We start from the raw sequence: 22,978 nt of genomic DNA on the forward strand, positions 1-22,978 counted from the left end.
AATAGTCATGGCACTGAGCCTACATGGCTATCAGAAGTGTGGTCTCTAGATCTTTTCTTTATGAGGTAGGTTGACATTTATTTTTGGAGAAAAGATGGTACATTCGGTTATTATGAAGTGCATAGAATGCTGCAATAATACTGTGAATTTGGGCAAAAAGATGTTTGCTAAGCACCTTTCTAAAATAAGAAATGTTAAAGTGTTTAACCAAATCTTAGGCTTATGATAACTTTATTGTCTCCTTCTTCTATCAAGCAAAAGTACTGTAACTAACCAGTTATGAAACTCTGCAGTACTTAATCTCTCTCTCTCTCTCTCTCTCTGTGTATATATATATATATATATATATATATATATATATACACACACATAAACACCCTATCTGTCTCTCGTTTTAAACACACACACACACACACACACACACACACACACACACACACACACACACACACACACACACACACACACACAAACGCTGGGTCATTCCATTTGACAGTTTCTGCCATACATCTAATACTTAATTCAGATAAAGAGGATGTATTATAAATATGCTATATTATAGACAGAGATCTAAGACAAATGAATAAAATGTCTGCAGATTCCTATGCATTACTCTGCATGATGGTGATATCTGCCAAGAAAGCCTTCATAGATCTATTCTAGCTATTTGCTGCCTTTAAAAAATATATGAAGCTAGGCCAGGTGGAAACAAATGCTCTGGTTTCTGAAAGTAGTAAATGTAGGTCAAGCAGCTTAATCAGAGTGGTGCAGTGTTCAGGTGAATATAATCAAATAAGTTCTCCAGATTTAGTGCAATGTGGTTAACAAAAAGTGCATAATTTGACATCTACAGCTCGGAAATAAGTAATAACATTAAGTGCTTTTTACAGATTAAGCTGTCCTGCCTACACATTAAGTCCTGGATTCACCCAGAAAGACATGTCTAGTTCATGCATTTGTGTTATTAGTTTCAATATTGTAATGTTGTCTTCTTCAGCTTAGTGCCTATAGGTGCTATTTATTTTGTATTAAAATGTCCTGTCTGGCATGTTGTATGGTATCAGTCCCTCCAATGTAGGTCTGGTCCCAGTGAAAGTGTATACAAATTGAGCTTTGTAGATCAAGAGACCTTCTGACATTTTATTGTAAAAATTCACACTTTGCACATTTAAGACAGGTGCATTCCCTATCTCTAGAGTGAGACTGAAGTATTTTGATCATCAAGTCTTCAAGCTCATCACAGCAGAACACACTTCTGAGTCATGCCCCTGACAAAGGGATGCTCCTCACCTGTCTGAGAAGCCCAAATATACAGTGAAATTGGTAAAAGATTGTCCATTAAATGGAGTACCATTGTATGTTATTATCACAGTTGAGAAATCAAGAATAGAAGACACCTTGTAACCCTGGATAACTATGGGTGCTGCTGTGGATAATATTGGTTCAATGACTGCTAATCTACTGTAGTCATCAATAGTCAATGAAAGAAGTTCTGCAATGGTAAAGGCTCATAAGAACCCGTGCTCATTTCAAACCATGTTTTTTTTTTGTTTGTTTGTTTTTTTTTGGCAATTTTGACTTAGCCACTCAAATGATTTCTTAACTGGTATATTGTCTGACACATCTGTCACCATACCATATTTCCTCTTAGACAAGTGTTTTTGTTCTAACCATACATTAACAGCTTTTGTGCAATTTCTAATGCCTTATTTTGCAAAGTTTTGGAAAAACAGTCTAGTTCCTTTTTATAAACTCTTACATATCTGCTTGCACAGTTCACTGATTTTTGATTCATAGGTTCAACTGTCAAGATTATGGCCCTTTAGGAAACCAAAATGCTTAATTTACTGAAACCAGAAGTTTGATTGCATTAACATGCTACAAATTCATAATTTTATATATACAGCTGTGTGTGTGTGTGTGTGTGTGTGTGTGTGTGTGTGTGTGTGTGTGTGTGTTTATAGGAGATAAAATATTTAAAAAAGTGGACTCCTAAGCCATCAACAATTATTAAAAAGTATTATTTTTGAAGGGGTTATACCCCCTGTACTTTATTTATACCAATTCCAAGATCACACAGCAATGGAGGAAATGGAAAATCGCCCATACCTCCAATATTGTGTGATTGCACCATAAAGGTATTAGTAAATGGAAAAAAAGCTGCTAAAAATATCCTTAAACAAAAGCAAAATTAAAATCCCTGAGATATGTAAACATCCCACTCAGACATTCCCTTACTGTAAAATTAAACCTTAAAAAGGTGATGAACTAGAAGTTTGACATTAAACCCTCATTTTATCAATCTACAGAGGAAATCAACAAACGAACATGAAATTATGTTTATATATATATCTATATATATCTATATATATAAAATCTTGGAAGAACCCCTTATGTACTTTCCATTTGTGAGGGTCTGCCCTTGTCCTGCTCAGCTTGGCTGCCACACAGTTTTGTTCTGATGAAATGTAACATGCCTGTAGAGTAAGACTGTGCTGCAAAGTTATATCTCAAGCCAACATGGCTAGTTTGCAGATTGAGTACAACAAGGCTTGTTGATGTATCACATGACTGTGATATAGGTTCATAGGTTCATAGGTTCATAGATTAGTACTAAGCTAACTGCCCTTGCGAGTCATTTTAAGCCTAGCCATTTTAACCCTTGTGAGACTCAAACCCTGCACCTTGTGTTTGTAGGGCAAACACCTTAACCATTAGGCCACCGTCCCTTCCCTTATTGTCTGTCACAACTTGAAAAGTTTATGGGGACCAAAGATGATTCAGATAGTCGAATGCCTTGATCAGGGCAAGCATCTCTTTTATATTTATGTGCTTGCATCTGTCCTTGGTGTCCCACACACCTTATATTTTTATCCCACCTTTAACTGCTTCCCAAGCAACTGCGGTGAATGACTGCTTTGGAACAAGGAGAGAGAAGGGGAAACTTGGATTTATGGATATCTGTTGTCTCCACCAAGTTATTTCTCTTCTGAAAAACCACAGCACTGGGATTCGAAAAGATAAAGGGTGTTGGTGCAGGGACCAATGATACTTCAGGTACCACTGTATCTTTCTTATGTGGAGTCTTGCCAGGTGTATCATGAGAATCATAGAAGCCATGAGATCCAGAATCCTGAGGTATTCCCTTGCAGTGACCAAAGTCTGAGTGGAAAACCTTCGAAATAGGTCTAGATATAGATCTTTGTTTTTTTCCTGTGGAAGAAAAGCTCACTGGATTTTGATGTGTAGCTGACATCAAAGAAACACAGTTTTGTGAGAAGGAGTCAAGAAAGACTTTTGAATGTCCTTTTGGAATTCCAGTCTGCCCAGTAAGGGGACCCCAACAGCCCCCGAGGATGTGGCTAACCCTGGTCCAGAGTAATCTGGGGTAAAAGATGAGTGGACTGAGGTATAACAAATGGCCACAGCAGAGTCATCCACCTGTGGCTGAGGCAAATTAATAGCCTAGTGTGATGGCAAAGGCTATTTGTTTAACTTAATATTTTTGTGGAAGGAAGAAGGACCGTCCATGGGATGAACAGAATGCTCCATGGTCAAAACAAAAATGGTGCCTCTTTCCTGGGGAAAACAAGCTACAAATGCCAATAAAAACTAAAAGTCTTTGAAAGTCATTTTTCCCCACAGGCAAACACAGTAAAATGCACTTTAAAACATTTTACCAGATCCATAAAGTAAAATAAACACAATTTATCCACAGAAAAAAATCTTTATTTACTTTAAGCAACTTTTAGACTGACAGGAAAGAAGCGCGCTCCTTTTTAAAAGTACAGTACATTATCATGGCAGTCCCTTAAAATGCAAACTTCTAGCTTTAAAATAACTTTTCTGTAAAGGAAAGTATCAATAATAAATAAAATTATTAAATGGTAGTTTTTTCCCCAAATAGAATTTAACTGCCCAGTAAACGAACAGCACAAGCTGACCATTAATCCTTGAAAGCCTCAAAGGAGTGTACTCATCAGTGTCAATAAAGCTCTGAATCCAAATTTGTCTTTTAGTCAGCTCAGCTTAAGCTGCCAGACAATTTAGACTTGTAGAATGTGCCCTGAACCTTTGGAAGCTGGCAGGCTGTTATATCCTTGGCAGGATATAACCCATATAGCTAAGGCTACTGCAGCAGTGATCAATATGATGAACATTTTCATAGACTAGCTATGCTCACAGCCATTCAAAAACACAGTCATTTTTATTGATGAATTACTTAAAACACAATGGTATTACCAAGATCACACACTCACACATACGCATGTTGACTTGACCGTTGAATTACTGTTATGCTGACATTATGATAATTATTAAGTTATGTCCCCAGTTGCATAATAAAAATGGATAACACAAAGTGAGTGGCGAATAGCCTAATTTATTTACAGTGTTTGCTCTTCACTGTAAAGTCAACAACTGTCAAAGATCAGTTCACACCGTAGCAAGATTCTGTCTTAAGCACTAGACTGAGTTCTAAAGAAGCACCTTCGGATCATTCAAAGATACACTTCTTACTAGAGTTAGCCAGTCAGTAGGGAGCTTCAACATATCGTTACATGCATATGAAGTATTGCATCATAGGATCATTCTTTGGCAGGAATGGGAATAAATCAGTCATATTTACCTTTTAGAGGAGCCTAGCTAAACCACAGTGACTCACTGAAAATTATCTTCTTCGTTCGGCTTTTTCCTGGTTAGACTAATTGATGTACGGAACTGGCTTGGAATCTATAAATGAGTTGGTCTAGAGATCTGACATCAAAATGTCACAGTGGATTTCTGTTGAAGAGCAAGATTTTGTGGTAAAGTACTGTATAGTAAAAGAAATGCTCATTTTGTACAGGGGGAGCGAATTTCCCCAGTACCAAATGAAAACTGAAACAGAGTTTCATTGGTGGTTAAGTGCACAGTTCAGGAGACTGCTGAGGACCATAACACAGTTTCCCCAGACTACTGTCTGGTCAAGTGACCTGCTAGGAGTCACATGGTAGGCATATGGAGGCTGAGGGCATCAAACGCTGATTAGAGCAACTTAATTCTCTGATAAACAGATTACATTAAAAATACAGTAATCTGTTGTTTATTTTATTCAAGAACTGTGCAGTGCAGAAACAGATATGGCATATTGAGATACTCTGGAATTAATTATATTTCACCTGAAATTTCTTGATTAGATATTTTGTATTCATTCCATCTTCAAATAATTGCCTTTAGTTGCAAAACAATTATTGTTGACACGTTTTCTTTAGGTATACATTTTGTTTTATTTTTAGCATTAGTCCAAGCCATGCTAACTATTTTCAGTTAATGTTTGAGTGAATGAAAATAAAAATAGATGCTATAAAATGTGTTAAAAGAGTTATTGACCAAATGTATTCCATAAAAATGAGGTCATATATAAAAGAAGAAGACAGAAATCAGGCACCACCATTACTTAACAGATGCAAGGAAACTGTTATATAGTACAGGGAATATCATGTGTAAGTAAATCAGTGACAGTGGGACATTAAACTGTAGTTATCTAATTAATGCTAACATTTTGTGATATGGCAAGCAACAGAGGCAGACATAGAACAAGGAGGTGGTTAAAGCTGATAAAGTCTGCAGTGAAGACAATGGCATTCCCACCAGGATATGTGTAATACAGGTGTATAAGCAATATCATTGCAGAACATAGCAAAGTGACAAAGCAGGTGTGGGCTGGGATTTTTATCTATACATCTGACTGACATAGGACAATGCTGCCAAATCAAATAATAAAGAAGAAATCAAGATCGGCCGCGGAAGGTGTATGACTTTTGCACTAGGGAAATAAGTACACTGCGTAGATTTAACCAATTGTCCACATCAGTCAGTGTGTGTGTGTGTGTGTGTGTGTGTGTGTGTGTGTGTGTGTGTGTGTGTGTGTGTGTGTGTGTGGGGGGTGTGTGTGTTGTATGCATGTGAGTGTTTGTGTTTGCATTTGTATGTGGGCATATATTTGTTTGTTTCTATATCTAAGGAAGAAGAATCCATGAAAGTTCATGATATTGCAACCCCCATACTCTGCACCAGGGATCAAGGTCATTAGCAGTGTCATGACATTCTCTGTCCATGGCAAGAGATCTACTTCCCACAGGATTGAAGCTGTCATAGATGATAATGATGGGGGTCCACAGGATTCAAGCTGTCATAGATGATAATGATGGGGGTCCACAGGATTCACGCTGTCATAGATGATAATGATGGGGGTCCACAGGATTGAAGCTGTCATAGATGATAATGATGGGGGTCCACAGGATTCAAGCTGTCATAGATGATAATGATGGGGGTCCACAGGATTCAAGCTGTCATAGATGATAATGATGGGGGTCCACAGGATTCAAGCTGTCATAGATGATAATGATAGGGGTTATGATATAATCTTTGGTATACAGTTCCCTGTGGAACACATTTCTAGTTACTCTGATCTCAACTCCTGGCAGTAGTAAATGCAATAATTAATTCACAGATGCTCTACTGTTTAACTATCAGTAAACATGACTATGTAAAGCATAAAGTCAACAAAGAGGATAAAGTCATTCCATAACTAACTTTCTAAATACAGCATTTAGTGCAGGGGACCATGCACTTTCACTACACTCACTGTTTTCCACAGGCAACATGAAAGATACCAACAGACCTTATGAACTGATGGAATATACAAAAGGCAATTATTATGCTAAGTGGAAGTAAAAAGAAATAAACTATGAGTTGAGTAAGATCTGTAGGTTTATGGACAGATGGAGTCGGGTAAGTGGTTTGGATCTGCCATTAAAATACATGTTTCACTGTAACCACAGAGGCTTTGTATGAGAAAGTATTTGATTGAGTGGGTATATGTCAGGAGCTTAACAGGTGAGCAGAATAGATAAATGGAAGGATTTTCAATAGAACATTGAGTTGACTCTGTAGAACAATCATATAAAAGTTTATGAGATAACAGTAAATAATATTTGATATTCATCAAAGATCTGCTTGCAGATTTTAAATAAAAGAGGATGTTATGTCAGGAAGTGGCGCACTTTTCCAGCAGTGAGCCTTTGTTGCAAAATGAAAACAGAAGTTCAACAAACATCACATATTTGATTTCACAAGAATGAAAACAAGAATTCATACTTCTAGATTTTTAGAGCAGTTTTTATGCAAGAAAGAATTGTTCCTGTAGATAATAACTGTTGTCAAAATGTTTCTGCATATTGGCTATAATTATTAACCTTTGTCTCCACAGTGGTATGCAACTAATAAAAAAATACTTCATACCTATAGTCAGTTAACATTGAACATTAGCTCATGGCACACGATGCTGCAACTTCCTCCCATATTGGTTGACAATGTAACTTTCTAAATTAGAATGATGGCCTCTAAAAGAGTAACATTCTACTGAAACATATTTTATTTCCACTCTCTCTGATTACTTTCTCTATTTACACACTTTGGGATTGTATAATCATGTTGTCAGACCAAAGCACCAGGATCATCTCTGAAATCAGGCATGAGTGTCTTACAAAGTTAGTAAAAAATCAAGACAAGAATAAACAACTGTGTTCCTGAGATGACTGTACACAATTTATATTTTTTGCCCAATATAATTAGTTATGCAATCTTTGTGTAGAAGGGTACCAGAAAATGAACTGTTAATAGTTTGTTCAGTGGATGACATGAAATAAAATATGGAGTAATGGAAGTAGCCACATGGCCACAATGTGTACCATCACAGCTACATTTGTCACAAACATCTTTATAGTGCTTTTACCACTCATTTTTGTTAATGAATTTGCCCAATTCATCAAATACTACACAGGCCTATATGATATGTACTTCTCAAGTATGAAGGGCATTTATTGCTTCTTGTTTTACAGGTCTAAAACTGCAACAAAATGAATACACAGGTTCCTTAGGTACCACTTCATTTCATATCTGTTCAGTTTTTAGAGATGCATATTTGTAAATGAAGTGTGATCTTTGACTTGTTACAATGGCTTGCTACTTGAGGTTGCTATTGTTTCACAAAACTCATCTCCCTGATCTGCCTTATCTCCTAATAAACCATTTCAAATTAAAAAGAATTGTATCTTTGGCTGGGCAATTCTGGAAAAGTGCTATTTTTTTCTTATTTCAATCAGATTAGCGAGTTTATCTGCATTTTCACTCAGTTTCCGGATATTGGCAAAGGCTCTTGCCACCCCCATAGTGCCTTTTTTAGGCAAGGCTCAAATTCTAAACCTACCACCCTAGAACACAAAAAAGGAAAAAAACTAAGGGTAATGCTGCTCAATGCCAGAAGTCTAAATCTCAAAATGCACGCACTCGAGGCCCTTCTCAGTATGGAGAACATCGATGTCTGTGCTGTGACAGAAACCTGGTTCAAGGCTCCTGAGAGCACCCCGGCGCTATCAGGTTTTACCTCATATCATGCGTTCCGGCCCCAAAATCTGGACAATACCAAGAAAGGAGGGGGGGTATCCATATTCATCAAGGACACCCACACCTCAAGACTGGTGGCAACGCACGATGCATCGGAGACCATCCAGGTGCAATTGACCATAGGCAAGACTGCTCTGCAAATTGTAGCATGTTACAGGCCACCCTCACAAACTCAGGAACCTCACATGGCCTTCCTGAAAACACTAGAGGGATAAATGTATCACCAAACACCATCATACTAGGTGACTTCAATTACCCTAATATAGACTGGGAACACTACTCAAGCCCAAACACCCTAGCCCAAAAGTTCCTGGAATTCATAAACTCAAATGCCATGGAACAACTAGTCACCATCCCCACAAGAGGAGATAACATACTTGATCTCATCATCACGAACATGGGAGCACAATGTTCAACACCGGAGGTGTACCCCTCACTGGTGAGATCAGACCACAAACTAATCTCGCTGGAGGTCCTCATCCCACCCCACCTGAAATAAAAAGACCACAGTAAAGAACTTCTCAAAAGCCGACTTCACACTTCTAAAGACTAGTGTGGTCTCCTTTAAGGCCCCGAGCCGTGGAAAACAGTACTCAAGCCGCTGAATCACTTACAAATGCCTTCTACCAGCACCTGCAGGACTGCATGGATAAGGCAATCCCAAGCAAAACAAAGACTCTTTGTACCAAAGGCAAGCATCCAGTCTGGTGGACCCCAGCCATAAACAAACTCTACAACAAAAGGAGGAAGCTACTACAAGATAGAGCAAAATCCTTAAAAGGTAAGACACCCTTGATCACTATAAGTAAAAACTAAGAGCTCTCATAAAATCATCCAAAGCAAATTTCGAGAGAAAAATAGCTAAAGACTCAAAAGACAATCATAAGGCCTTCTTTAGCTATGTTAGAAACCTGGGAGGAAACTCCCAGATATGCTCAGAGCTAGTTCAAAATGATGTGAAGATTACTGATCCTACAGACATTGCCAACATACTGGCTGACAGGTTCAGTGCAAACTTCTCCCCCTCCCCAAAAGGAGAGATATCTATACCAAACGATTGCAGCCCCCAAACATCTCCAGCGCCCAAGTGAGAACTGCTCTCTCCAAAGCAAAAACACAGCATCCATGGGACCTGATGGTGTCCCCGGCTGTGTGCTCCATGAACTCAATGAGGAATTAAACCCACAGCTAGGACAGCTGTTTAATCAAAGTCTTACCTCTGGATACGCACTCCAGGAGTGGCGCACTGCAACTGTGGTACCACTTCACAAAGGCGGTGCCTCCACCGACCCTGGAAATTACCGCCCATTAGCTTGACAAGCCTTATCTGCAAAGCCATGGAGAGGATCATAATGGACCTCATAAATAAAGACATAGGGAATTTGCAGACTTTGGATCCAACCCAGTTTGGCTTTGTCAAAGGCAGATCATGCCTTTTAAACTTGGTTGACTTTTTCAAACAGTCACCAAAGCCATTGATGAGGGAAAGGCAGTCCATACAGCCTACCTCGATCTGGCTAAGGCCTTCGATACAATACCCCATTCGGGTATCATTGAAAAACTCATCAGCTTAAATGTCAACCCATACATCACAAGATGGGTTGCAAACTGGCTGAGTGACAGAACCCACAGGGTCAGAGCTGCTGGCGCCATGTCAGACTCAAAGCCTGTCACAAGTGGTGTCCCACAGGGCTCAGTCCTGGGCCCACTCTTGTTTGGCATCTACTTTTCCAAGTACAAGCAAACACAGGAGGGTTATGGCTGACAAAGTTTGCAGATGACTGCAAACTGGGCCATAGTAGAAAACACATCTGACACAGATATCCTTCAGAAGGGTCTCACAGAAACGGATAACTGGTGCCAGAGCCACGGCCTAAAGTTAAATGCCAAAAATGCATAGTCATACCCTTCGGGAAAAACAAGGTTACCCCTAGCTACCAAATAGGTGGCAATCCACTGAGCACAGAAGAAGTTATCAGGGACCTGGGGACCCAGGTTGATAGTAGTCTGTCATTCGACACCCATGTAGCTAAAGTAGTTAGGAAGACCTTCTACATTGCCCACCTTATCATGAAGGGATTCTCATCTAGATCAAGGGAGGTCATAGTCTCCCTTTACTCATCACTCATCAGACCAATGATTGAGTACAATGCCCCATTCGGAATGTATCTGACCCGACACTTGCAGCAGCTGGAGAGGCCACAAAAGTTCCTCACCAAAAGGATAAAGGGTCTCAAAATCTGTCCTATGCTGCCCGACTGAAAGAACTCCAGCTCTATTCAGTCGCCACCGCTTGCTCAGAGGTGACCTTTGCCTAACATACAAGGCCATGTCAAACCCAGATTTGATGAATATGCTTCACCTCAAAAATCTAGATCCATCAGAGCCACAAGGGCGGAGACTTAAACCTTGACACGGCTATTAATAGGACGTGCTGGAGGGATAGATTCATCACCCAAAGACTCCCTATGCTGTGGAACAAAATCCCGGTACATGTGAGGCAGAGCACCTCGCTGGCCTTGTTCAAGAGAAATCTTGACCAATGGATGGGAGATCGCAGATATACCCCAGGGATTACCTCAGTGTCACTGCTCGACAGAGGCACAGAAAAATAATGGGTATAGTTCCCCATACTAAAGGGGTGGCCTAAGCCACAAAACGATGGGCTAGGCTTGTAAATGCCCTCGGGCAGATAGCCTAGTATGAACCTATGAACCTATGAACCTATGAACTAGGACACAGTGCTAATATCTGTTCAAATTTATAAGGTTCTCTGAAATGAAATTGGTGGAGTTGTTTCCATGTCACTTTCTTGCTGTAATAACCAAATAATTATACATATGAATATACAGTCATGCATGAGCCCCAGTGATCTGTTGGCCTTTGCTATGGCACTCTCATATTTATGGAATGAGTCATCTTAGGGATCACTATGAACTCTAAGATCATCTTCGTCTGCCAAGCTTGTAGTTGCTCCCCCAAACATGTATCATTTCCATAGATTCCCACCCATGAAAATATACAATCATATAAATTATTACCCTACCTGTCATGTGTCTGCTCATCTTGCAGGCTGGTGTGGTCTGTTTGGAAGATAGTCTCTTACCAAATGACCACCGCACTAGTCCTGTTAACACTGGCATTCAGTCTGATTGCCTGTCCAACTTCATTATAATAAACAACAAAACACATTAAACAGAACTAATTCCAGTGCCAGACTCTGTGGCACTTTGCTGCTTACCTTCTTCTGACAGCTTTCCTAGCAACCATAGTTCAAGAAAAATCAGCAAAACTTATAAGGGGGGCTAAACACTATGCCTGCCACAAACAGTCTTCGCTGGGATGCCAACACAAAAGAAAATAACAGAAAAGACTGAGAAGGAAACTGTTTTTATGTGTGTAGTTATTTATTAATCCCACGTGTCAACTGGTCCACTAGCAGAATTTTCAGTCATGAATTAAATCAGAGACATATACAATGAACATCATACTTCAAATCATATGGATGTTTATAATGTTTATAAGAAAGAAACATAAAGTGAATGTACAGCAAGTGGTGTCATGCCAGTATCAGATATACAAATGATATGTGTATGGCCAGTACAATAAAGTAGAAGAATCAAAGGTCTCATCTTCCATTTTGTATATTTTTTTAGTAGGATAGCCTCACTGTCATGAAAAGTAGAAGTCACTAAGCATAGTCATAATAACCTGAGGCATTACAAAATTGCACATATGCACTTAGGCAGTTTCAATGGAAAGGACTAACATTTTTCATATAAAGTCCTTGAGATGAATAATTTGTGTTGTAGTGCAGAAGAGGTGTTTAAAATTATTGTGAGTATACAAAAATAAATCTGCAACCAAGGATTGTTTAATTTTAAATATTTTAAGAGCCATTATCAACACATAGGGATTTATGGTGATTGAATACCAGAAGTGGTAATTCAGGAGGAAATTAAAAACTAACTTGAAGTACATAGTTTATATATAGAAAGTAAATGATTTTGTTATTTAATAGCCCTTATTATGCCAAAGCAGACATATTTTTCCACTTTCTTACAACATAAAAAAGAAAAAATGAACACAATAATTTTGCATTTACATTTTTTCTTATCTCAGGTCCGCATTTATTCAGTGCCATGCGTATTTTTCCATAGTTCAATAGTTTACTTTTATTTCTGTATTTCTCTGTTTTTAATTTTTGAAGTATTTCTCTGTATTTTCATTTAATTGCAACATCATGTCAATATATTTAATATTGATATAACTCTTCAAGAACACTTAATTATTTGTAATGATTTTGACAAATTTCCCTGTAGTGTTTTGTCATAAATAACATCAGCAGACTCTCCATAGTCTACTTATCTACTTTCATAAAGATTGAATGGAATAAAAATCAAAAACTAAATGAAAAAGGGTTTCTTTCAGTCCCCAGAACTTTATCTTGTGCATTGTCTTTTCTTCACAATCATAATATTTAATATTTTTTCACATACTTTCCTTTTTCCTAAAAAACAGTTTATGTCCAACAGATAATTGTATACATTTTTCTACCACCTCTTCTTAGACAAATTTCCTTCATCCTTCACTTTTCAGGTTTCAATATACTTCCTATTTTTTCAGCAAACTTAGTGAAAATGTAATTATATGTTTAGCAAAACTAATTTATATTCCTAAATAGCCCCATATAGAATCTTTATTTTTAAGAGCTTCCTTTTATTATTTCATATGTTTCAGGGTTTTTTTGTATAGAAAAATATCTGGCATTTACTAAATATGTGTTCAATAATGGATTTATATGACAGTATATCCTATAACAGCAGTAGCAACATAAGATTCTATACATGCTACATCATGATACACTGCATTCACTGACTTACAGTACTATTTACTTTATTACAGACAGAAAGTATTTCTAAAAAAAAAAATCTTGTTACCCATTCTAACCTTTTAATTAATTTTGCATCTAAGGAAAAGTGACAGAAATGCAAGTCAGCTAAAAGCATTCATTAATTTGCAGTGTTGCACACATCCCATCTTAGTTAAGTAATTTTGGGACACATTTTTTTAATTAAAATTGCCATCTAAATGAGTTAATACTGTAACTGTCCCTTTTAGGTTTATAGCATACACAAGATACTGAATATGTGAATGTCTTTGGGAATAATGCCCCTTAACTTCTAAATTATTTAATATATCTTTCTTCTTCTCTTCTATTATCATTGCATTTATATAGCAAATGCACAATGATTCACTTAGAGGCAATCTTTTATTAATGCCTCTATTTTGCCCAACACTATCTCCAAAAAATAGTTCATATCAACCTTTATGTTGATAAATAGAAGTTTGTTTTTCACTACAAATGCTTGATTCAAAGTGTTCAAAGACCACTGCTTTGAAACCAGGAAGTTATTGGTGAGTTTAGGTTGCGGTTTTAGGTTTAGGGAGTGATTATGGGATTTAGGTTTAGAGAGATTTAGAGAGTGGAGTAGAGTTTTAAGTTTAAGGAGCAGTCGGGGACTTCAGAGTTAGGTAGGTAGGGAAAATGGAATTTTAGGATTACAGAGCAAGGACTCATGTTAGGAGTAGGGTGGGAGATTTAGCATTAGATTTAGGGGTCTGGTAGGGCTACACAGTTTCATAGGACTGGATGTTGAGAGGGCTTAGTAGATAAGAAAGACTGGCAAGAAGGAGTTAGGGCACTTGCATTTTCAAGCAAGGGGCAATGAGGAAGTTCTTCATCCATTTTACATATCATTAAAACTTACTGTATATCTTCTGATAAGTTAACTTACATAACTTTGTCAAATACTTGTTTCCTATCAGGCATTATCAGCCATCTAGACATATTACTTTTCCTTTATTCTTCTTTCAGTTTTCTTAATCCCTGCATGTATTAAAGAATAGTCCTATCCTTCATCCTTCATTATTATGCATTTACTATCAGTATTTTATTTTCAGTGGATACAGAAGCTACACAAAGTGTTTTTCATCTTTATCATATGCCTGCAGTACTCTAGGCTTAGTGAAATCAAAACGTAGCTACTCAATGATCGAGTGCATTGAAAGCTCCTTGTGCCATACTCCACTCCAAATCAACTAATCTGACAATGCTGTCAGAGTAGTTCAGATACCTGAATTCACCTTGCAGAAAGAGAAGCATATACATACAATGTATGATTTGCCACTAAGATAATTGATGACCCTTGCACTGATCCCACACTTACTTTAACACTGAGCCCACATTCACCCTCACACTCATCCCACACTTACCTTCAAACTGAGCCCACTATCATCCTTGCACTGAGCCCACACATACTGTCACACTGAGCCCACATTCACACTCACATTGAGCCCACACTACCATCACACTGAACCCACACTCACCCTTACACTGAGCCCACACTTACTGTCACACTGAGCCCACACTTACCTTCACACTGAGCCCACACTCACCTTTACAGTGAGCCCACAATCACCCTTACACTGAGATCACACTTGCATTCACATTAAGCCCTCACTCGTGTTACACTGAGCCTACACCTACCTTCTCACTGAGCCCACACTCACCCATACACTGAGCCCTCACTCATATTACACTGAGCCTACACCTACCTTCTCACTGAGCCCACACTCATCCATACACTGAGCCCACTGTTACCTTCACACTGAGTCCACACTCACCTTTACAGTGAGCCTACAATCACCCTTAAACTGAGTCCACACATACCTTCACACTGAGCCCACACTTACATTCACATTGAGCCCTCACTCATGTTACACTGAGCCTACACCTACCTTTTCACTGAGCCCACACTCACCCTTACACTGAGCCCTCACTCATGTTACACTGAGCCTACACTTACCTTCTCACTGAGATCACACTCACCCTTACACTGAGCCCTCACTCATGTTACACTGAGCCTACACCTACCTTCGCACTGAGCCCACACTCATGTTACACTGAGTCTACACCTACCATCTCACTGAGCCCACACTCACCCTTACACTGAGCCCACACGTACCTTCACACTGAGCCCACACTTACATTCACATTGAGCCCACACTCACCCTTACACTGAGCCCACACTTACCTTCACACTGAGTCCACACTCACCTTTACAGTGAGCTTACAATCACCCTTGCACTAAGCCCACACTCACCATTACACTGAGCCCATACTTACCTTCACACTGAACCCACGCTCAATAAGGTCTGTACTCCTGTTAACTGCACAAAATTTGTTTAGAAAGGGATTTTCAAAAAAGCATCTATTTTTACACTTTTATATAGTATTCTATATCCATGGAAATGCCAAATTAAACCTGACAAAAGTAGCTATTACATCAATAGAGGGAACACTCAGGGATACTTTTGTTTGAGGCACATGACAACCCCTTTCTAATACAGAAGCTGCCCTGGCTGTAGTGACATAAACTCTCCACCTTGATTAGATCACAACACAAAGGACATATATCTCTGGGTTTATTATACAGACAGTTCATCATTCCTGTCCACAGAAGAAGGTACTGCAACTCCCTTACATCTGGAAGAATACATAGCAACATGCATATTGGCCACAGAGATAAAGATTTAGCCTCTAAAATTAGAAAATTGTGTTAATTTCCTGTTGACAGAGGAATGAATGGAATAATTATTTTTGCAAGGGGTAATGGCTGACAGGTAGTGGGGTATAAAAAAAAATAATTTTCACAGTGCTCTGTCCAATGAGCTAGCACAGAGGATTAGCCCCAGAGACATAGGTTCATACCTGTATACTAGGCTAATGACCACTGGGGCCTTTATTAGCTTAGCCATACAACCCAAATGTATCCCACAATTTATTGTGTCTTACAGGTTATTTTAAGGTATGTATGTTATTTAGGGCATGATTTGATGGCTAACTCTGTCTATCACAGACATAGTTGTCAGACCTGGGTTGAGCTTCTGATTTCTCATCTGCTGGTCCAAATTGCACATGAATAGGGTTAGGGAAGGGCTCTGCTTAATCTGAATGGGAAGCATATTCCAGAGAATGGAGAATATTTGAAACACACACCTATCCCTCCAGCATGTCCTATTTAAGATGCAAGTAAAGTTTAAATCCTTAGATTTAATAGTTCTGGTGCTGTTCATTTTGTGGATATGTAAAAGGTCCAGCAGAAAATGATGCAGGATGTCTGCATGCCAGGCATAAATTGCCTCTCAGCAGTCTGTAGGAAGTAGAGTATAGAGATAGGACTTTGAGGTGATCTGCATAGGACATTGTGTTTATACCCTGTATTCTTTTTGTGAGGAACCACTGTGGACGTTCCACTTGTTGCATGTGCCTGGTCAGGTACATACGGAAGGAGGCATTATACACAATGGTGGGTTTGATAAAGTCTCAGTACAGTAGCATGATGACTTCCAGGGACTAGATGCCATGCTCCTACTTGTAAGCTGAGTGACACAGAATGGTTTTCTTACAGATTTAAACACATGTATGGTATGTAGGAAGCCAGATACCTATCTACATAAGTCCCCAGTTCCCAGAGTATTACTGGTTCTAAGTCATCAATTAGTTGCTTTCTGTATCCAAATGGTACAGGGTTTGAGTCCTTCACATTTCTTTGCCAACTGTGTGACTCTGAGCAAGTCACTTAAGCAGACAGTGACTCTGGGTTGCCCCAAAAGGGACCTTGTGTTTAGTGGGCTTACCTAGTAAACAAATGTTAAAAAAAAAAAAAAGAGAAAATGTCATGTTCAATGAAATGTAATTTGATGGGTGGTATGTCAAACACTTTTAGCAGGTCCACTAAAAGATGTGACTCTGTCATGACTGCCTACAATGTACCTTTTGTATATGTTACTATTTTTTCAATGAGTTCTGACTACAGTCTTGTATTGCATCTACAGCCTTCCTACTCAAAACCCTTGGGTCTACCAACTCTCTATTTCTCCCTTGGACTTACTCCAAAGTAGCTGCGGCTGGTTGTGGAGCATAGGGCTATCTTGGGGGTCTTGGCCATCATCTTCAGCTGGGAGCTTTGATAATTTTGTGCTTACCTCATTACTCCTCCCCAGTATTGTAATCGTGTGGTTTTATCCAAGGGGGGTACACAATGAATGCATATATTGCCCCACCTCCTTGGCAGCTCAGCTATGCCCACAATGCTCTCCCCTTTTGGACTATCCTCCCCCCAGCTCAACAGCCATAGTCTTCACCAGAGATCACTGCAAGGAACCCTATGTAACCGCCAATTCCTCCCCTGCCTCTCTATCAGTCACCTGAGCCACTAATCAAACCCATTTTGGCTGGGCTGTGGTCACACCACTGGAATGGACAGACTTTTTTTTTTTTTGCATTTCAGTCACATGACAACGAAATGCTAACTTCGTATTATTATCTATTAAGTGCATGGCACATTCCAATTTACACTCACTACTTTAGTCTGGTGGAACCATAAGTTTACTTGTGAACCCCTTGTGAATGTGCATATGTCTTTCATGACAACTGAGAAGTATTTTTATCCTTTACTGTAGAACTACAGAGGGAAAGTTGGTTACCTCACATTCCCTACTTAAAACAGATATAAATAAATCTTATGATGATGGAATTTTGTTACAATAACTCAAAAGGCACAGGTGATTGATTAATACTTTAATAAATATATTTTTATGATAACTACAAGTAACTTGAATGAATGCATTTTTGACAACTATCCCTATAACATCAGTTGATAAATTTAAGGTTAATGATTTTTATTACTCACAACTTTCATTTAAGATAGTAGCTCTTTGCATTTCACCCATGGAAGTGAAAAATAAACCAAATGTCCTGTTTAGAAAGAAACAATGGAAGTTAAGATTGTTTCAGCTATTACTTGACTGATGGCTTATATTTTTTTCTTTCTGTTCATCAAAGAGTTTTAAAATCAATAAAATATTACTGCAAAAGAACTTCACTTTTGTTGCCATATGCTCTTGTCTGAAATATTATGCTTTGTTTTCCAGATTTACACCACTGTGTTAATCTCCTGCAGAAAGAAAGTAGTGGCAGTAGAGCCCATGTACAAGATACACAAAGTAGTGGCAGTAGAGCCCATGTGCAATATACACAAAGTAGTGGCAGTAGAGCCCGTCTACAAGATACACAAAGTAGTGGCAGTAGAGCCCGTGTACAAGATACACAAAGTAGTGGCAGTACAGCCCGTGTACAAGATACACAAAGTAGTGGCAGTAGAGCCCATGTACAAGATACACAAAGTAGTGGCAGTAGAGCCCGTGTACAAGATACACAAAGTAGTGGCAGTAGAGCCCGTGTACAAGATGCACAAAGTAGTGGCAGTAGAGCCCGTGTACAAGATACACATTAATATTCATGTCATTGTTTCACTAAGACAAAGAATCCTCTGTCAGATTTAGCAGTTTTTGGAAGGTTTAGCAAAGCAACAATGATTACGGAAGCACACCAAGAAAACTTTTCTTGTATAATATGTTATATTGGACTTCTTTTTTTCAAATGTAGATTGCCCAAAAGGTATAATTAATTAAATATACTGACTGACCAAAATGTTATTGTACCGTGTGAAAAAATATAAATACTGATTTAAAGAATTGAATTTCTACTCTGTGAAAAACATAAAAAAATAAACAATCTTTTCAGGTCTTGCTCAAATAAATATATTTATATCATGTAATACTACCTGCTCACCACCTTCTGGATAATAGCTTGTGCTACATGATTCAAAACTGCCACCGACATGAAGGTGTTCTGCAACCTATAGAAACCATACATAAGTAATGACAAGTCAAGGAGAGCACAGTAGAAGCCTTCACTAAGCATTCTAGCAGGCTTATATAATCATACTGCTTAACCAGACACATACCTCTCAACCTCTTAGTGCACAAAATCTGCACAAAACCTAAAATAATGGTTAGGCAAAGCCCCAAAAATAGAAATAAAATTTTAAATATTGCTCTTATAGACTTGAAAAGTTGCTAGAATAACAGGATTTGTGATAGCATGTGTTTTCTGAAGGGTATGAAGCCTGAAACTCAAATGAATGTCATTATTTAGTGATTTCCATCCTTAGTGATTTACCAGAAAACCACAAATTTTACAAGGAATAGACCAAAAATATGGGCAAAAATATGGACATTCTGTGAAAATCTGAACAGTTAACAGGTATGGCCAGTCATCTAGAATGCATTATTTCACAAACATTGCATACAAAACCTTGATACTTTCCTCCCCTGCAGACAAGCAGAGCAGCATTCCTATAATTAAGTGAAACACTGCTGTGTATGGTATCCACTTCCACTTCCTGTCTTCTTGTAAAATTAAACAAAATGTTTGCCTCTTAGGTATTACCCTTCTCACCTCTCATACTTGTGTGACATTAAATGTAATACTCTTATCTAGGGTAATGCCCCTTCTATCTCAGTAGTAAAGCCACCTGAATAAATGTAAAACATGGAGAGCCTATCTGTCATCATACTCCTGTGAGCATATCACCTATATAAGCACCCTTCTTGTTATGTATTCAGTAACATTATGGGAAGTTTACAGACAAACTATGGTATTGGTCGGTAGTGACTGCCACACATATATACTGTATATATATATACATACATTATATATATATATATATGTATATATATATATATATATATATAAGCTAAAACATGGTAAACAATAAACTGGCCTTAGGCTGATATACTTGTTTACATCACTATATTATGAGGCTGCCACTGTTTAGCATTATTTATTGTATTTCTATTTAGAGTCATATAAACTAAATGGAAAATACCAATCCCTGGTGGGCATAGTACTAAACTGCTTTTTCAAGATGCGGTTGCCTACAGTTAATTATTGGGTTATATTTAAAATGATATACACTAGAAAACTACTAGCATATGCAAACTGATACAATGCTTGCCAACGTGTACACTAAAATGGCAGATCTCTTTATAACTGCTACACCTCGATCAATGCAATGAAAGCATAATAATTTTACATTAGTTAGAACTGGAGACAGAACAAGCTAAGGTAGATATAATAATTCAAGAGGCTGTAAGCTGTTACTAATTTTTACTGAGATCTATTTAGATTAGAGATATGCAACGTCCTTGATGGGAAATTGTAGTTAACATGATTATTTTTGAAGCTGCAGCTGGTCAGTATTTTTTATACTTCATAGATGATTACTGAAGGAAGAACCAATGAAAAATGACACAGTTAGTCCATTTTGCTGAATTCTTTGATATCTTTAATGCGTTTGAGTGTTATGTAGCCTAGATATAGCTTATTACATCACCATACATCATATAGGTTGTATTTAGCTCAAGTTAATTTCAGTATCTAAAAGGTTTGATTAAAAGGATTTAGAAAAATACCCCTTGTAGAAGCTTATATCTGAAATACATTTCCGTATTGCATGTTACATTTATATTAAATTTAAAGCAGACTAGAAGAAGTACAAGAGACTAACACAGAGGGTATGTATATTGGTGTAATTTTGGAGTCCATATCTATCCTTTTCAGGGATGTAGCTGGGATTATTAAAACTGTACACCACTAGCTTTCAGTGTGTAGCCTCCCTAATTGTAGCGTCTTCATTTTAGGTAGTATACATTTCTAGACAGACTTCCATTTTTTTTTCATTTTGTGTATTGAAAAGATTCCTGAAAAGACAGATTTAGGCATTTAAAAAGAATTATGCAGCATGGCATTCTGGAAAAATGATTTTTAAGAAAATCACTAACTTAATATGATAACGTATGGAAAATATACCAGTAGTTTCAAAATGTAAACTCTAGTACTTCTCATTGTACAAAAGAAATAAATTATTCTCCACAGTAAGTGAATACCATGATGATCTTTCTCACCCTGGCAGATAAGAAAATGTAAGAGAAAGAGTGAAAGAGAGATGATCGTATCAAAATATTGTAGAAGAAATACAATAGCCTGACATGGAGACACAGTAACTAATTTTGTGACATGTAGCTGACTAGTAAGTTATACGTATGTCTAAAATTTGTCTTTTTGTCATGCTTTACTCATGTTGTTTCTTTAATATGTAGCTGTGATTAAACACGTAAATAAATATTCATTTCTGCATTAGTGAATTACTGGCAATCTAGTAACTCTTCATCTGGATGATATGATTAAAAAAAGCTACGGAACAACATTGGTGTATAAGTATAAAAGTAAGGAATCTGGAATCTTCTCTGTGTAATCTTGAAGTTGGTATATATATTAAGGATAGGATGTAGGAGGCTTGCCTCTAAATGCCGTATATGCCTGAATAAGATCTCATCTTACATATCTGTAAGAGATGCTGTTTCACCCCCCTCCACACATGCACACATCCTCCAGTGCTCCCCTCTGTTTCCCCCATCCCAGGCTTCCCACACCATGCACATTACTTTTTTTTTCTCACATTTTGCCTTACTCTTCAACATTTTCCAGAAGCAAAGACTTTCTATATGCTCTGAAGTGCAAATTTTTCTTTGTACACAACCTTTTTCATCCAATGATTGCTTGAGAAAAAAAATTAAAATTATGATTAAGGAAAGAAATTAATGTTGCTGATCAACTGCAGTTCCTTACAGCCATTCAACACATCATACATGACCAAGACAGCACAGTAATAACCATTTAGGAAATAACTCAATTAAGCCAGGGCCTCTAGAAGCCATAGGGGTTATAGATGCTCTGAAGTGCATTTTAGAGCATTTTCTCAACCTTTTAATCCAATAGTGGTCTGAACAAAAATCATGACTAAGAAATGAATTTCACTCGTATTTTTTCTTTCTTTCAAGGAAGACATAAGTTATGCCCAAGGCTTAATGTTTAAAGCCGATAAAACAATAAATCATAATAAACTAACAAGGCAATTGGGAATACTCCCTGTCCCCCTCCCAAAAAAAATAAGTCATTGCTTGTGTATCCCTCTAGTGACTAATCTGGATGAAAGCAGACATTCAAATGGCCATGGTCATGTACTTCAAATGGCTGCTGTCTTACATGTACAAAGCATGCCTCCTCACTCTTCACCCCACTCCTAAGGCAGCCGCTGGTGTATTGCCTGATGTCTGAGTAAAGTGAAAAAAAATTATTATAGTAATATATTCCACTTTGTTGCTCCTAGACAGTATATTGCCCCTACAAAAGCTATAGTAACCTTCTTTGAACACCTCTGAGGCCTGTGAAAAAAGTAAAAGAAACAATGATCATACTGTCCCTAGCCCCAACACAAACTACAATGACCTCCTCTGTATACCTCTAAGGTTTGATTGTGATGAAAATTAAAGGAGTAATCACCACACCATCCCGAGCCCACCACACCTACAGCAACCTTCTTTGCACACCTCTGAGTAGGGATGGTTTTATAATGGTTGGGGTTGAGGGTAGAGACCACCACTAGTTTCGGATTCACTTTATATCCTTGAAATATTGCAATATCAAAATTCAGTATTTTGAGGCTATAAAGTCGAAACCTGAAAACAACGAAAACTCAGAAGCGCGAAATTCAAAATC

This window comes from Protopterus annectens, chromosome 9.part0 (assembly GCF_019279795.1).
Source record: "Protopterus annectens isolate FY-2018-M chromosome 9.part0, PAN1.0, whole genome shotgun sequence".
Classification (NCBI taxonomy): domain Eukaryota; kingdom Metazoa; phylum Chordata; order Ceratodontiformes; family Protopteridae; genus Protopterus; species Protopterus annectens.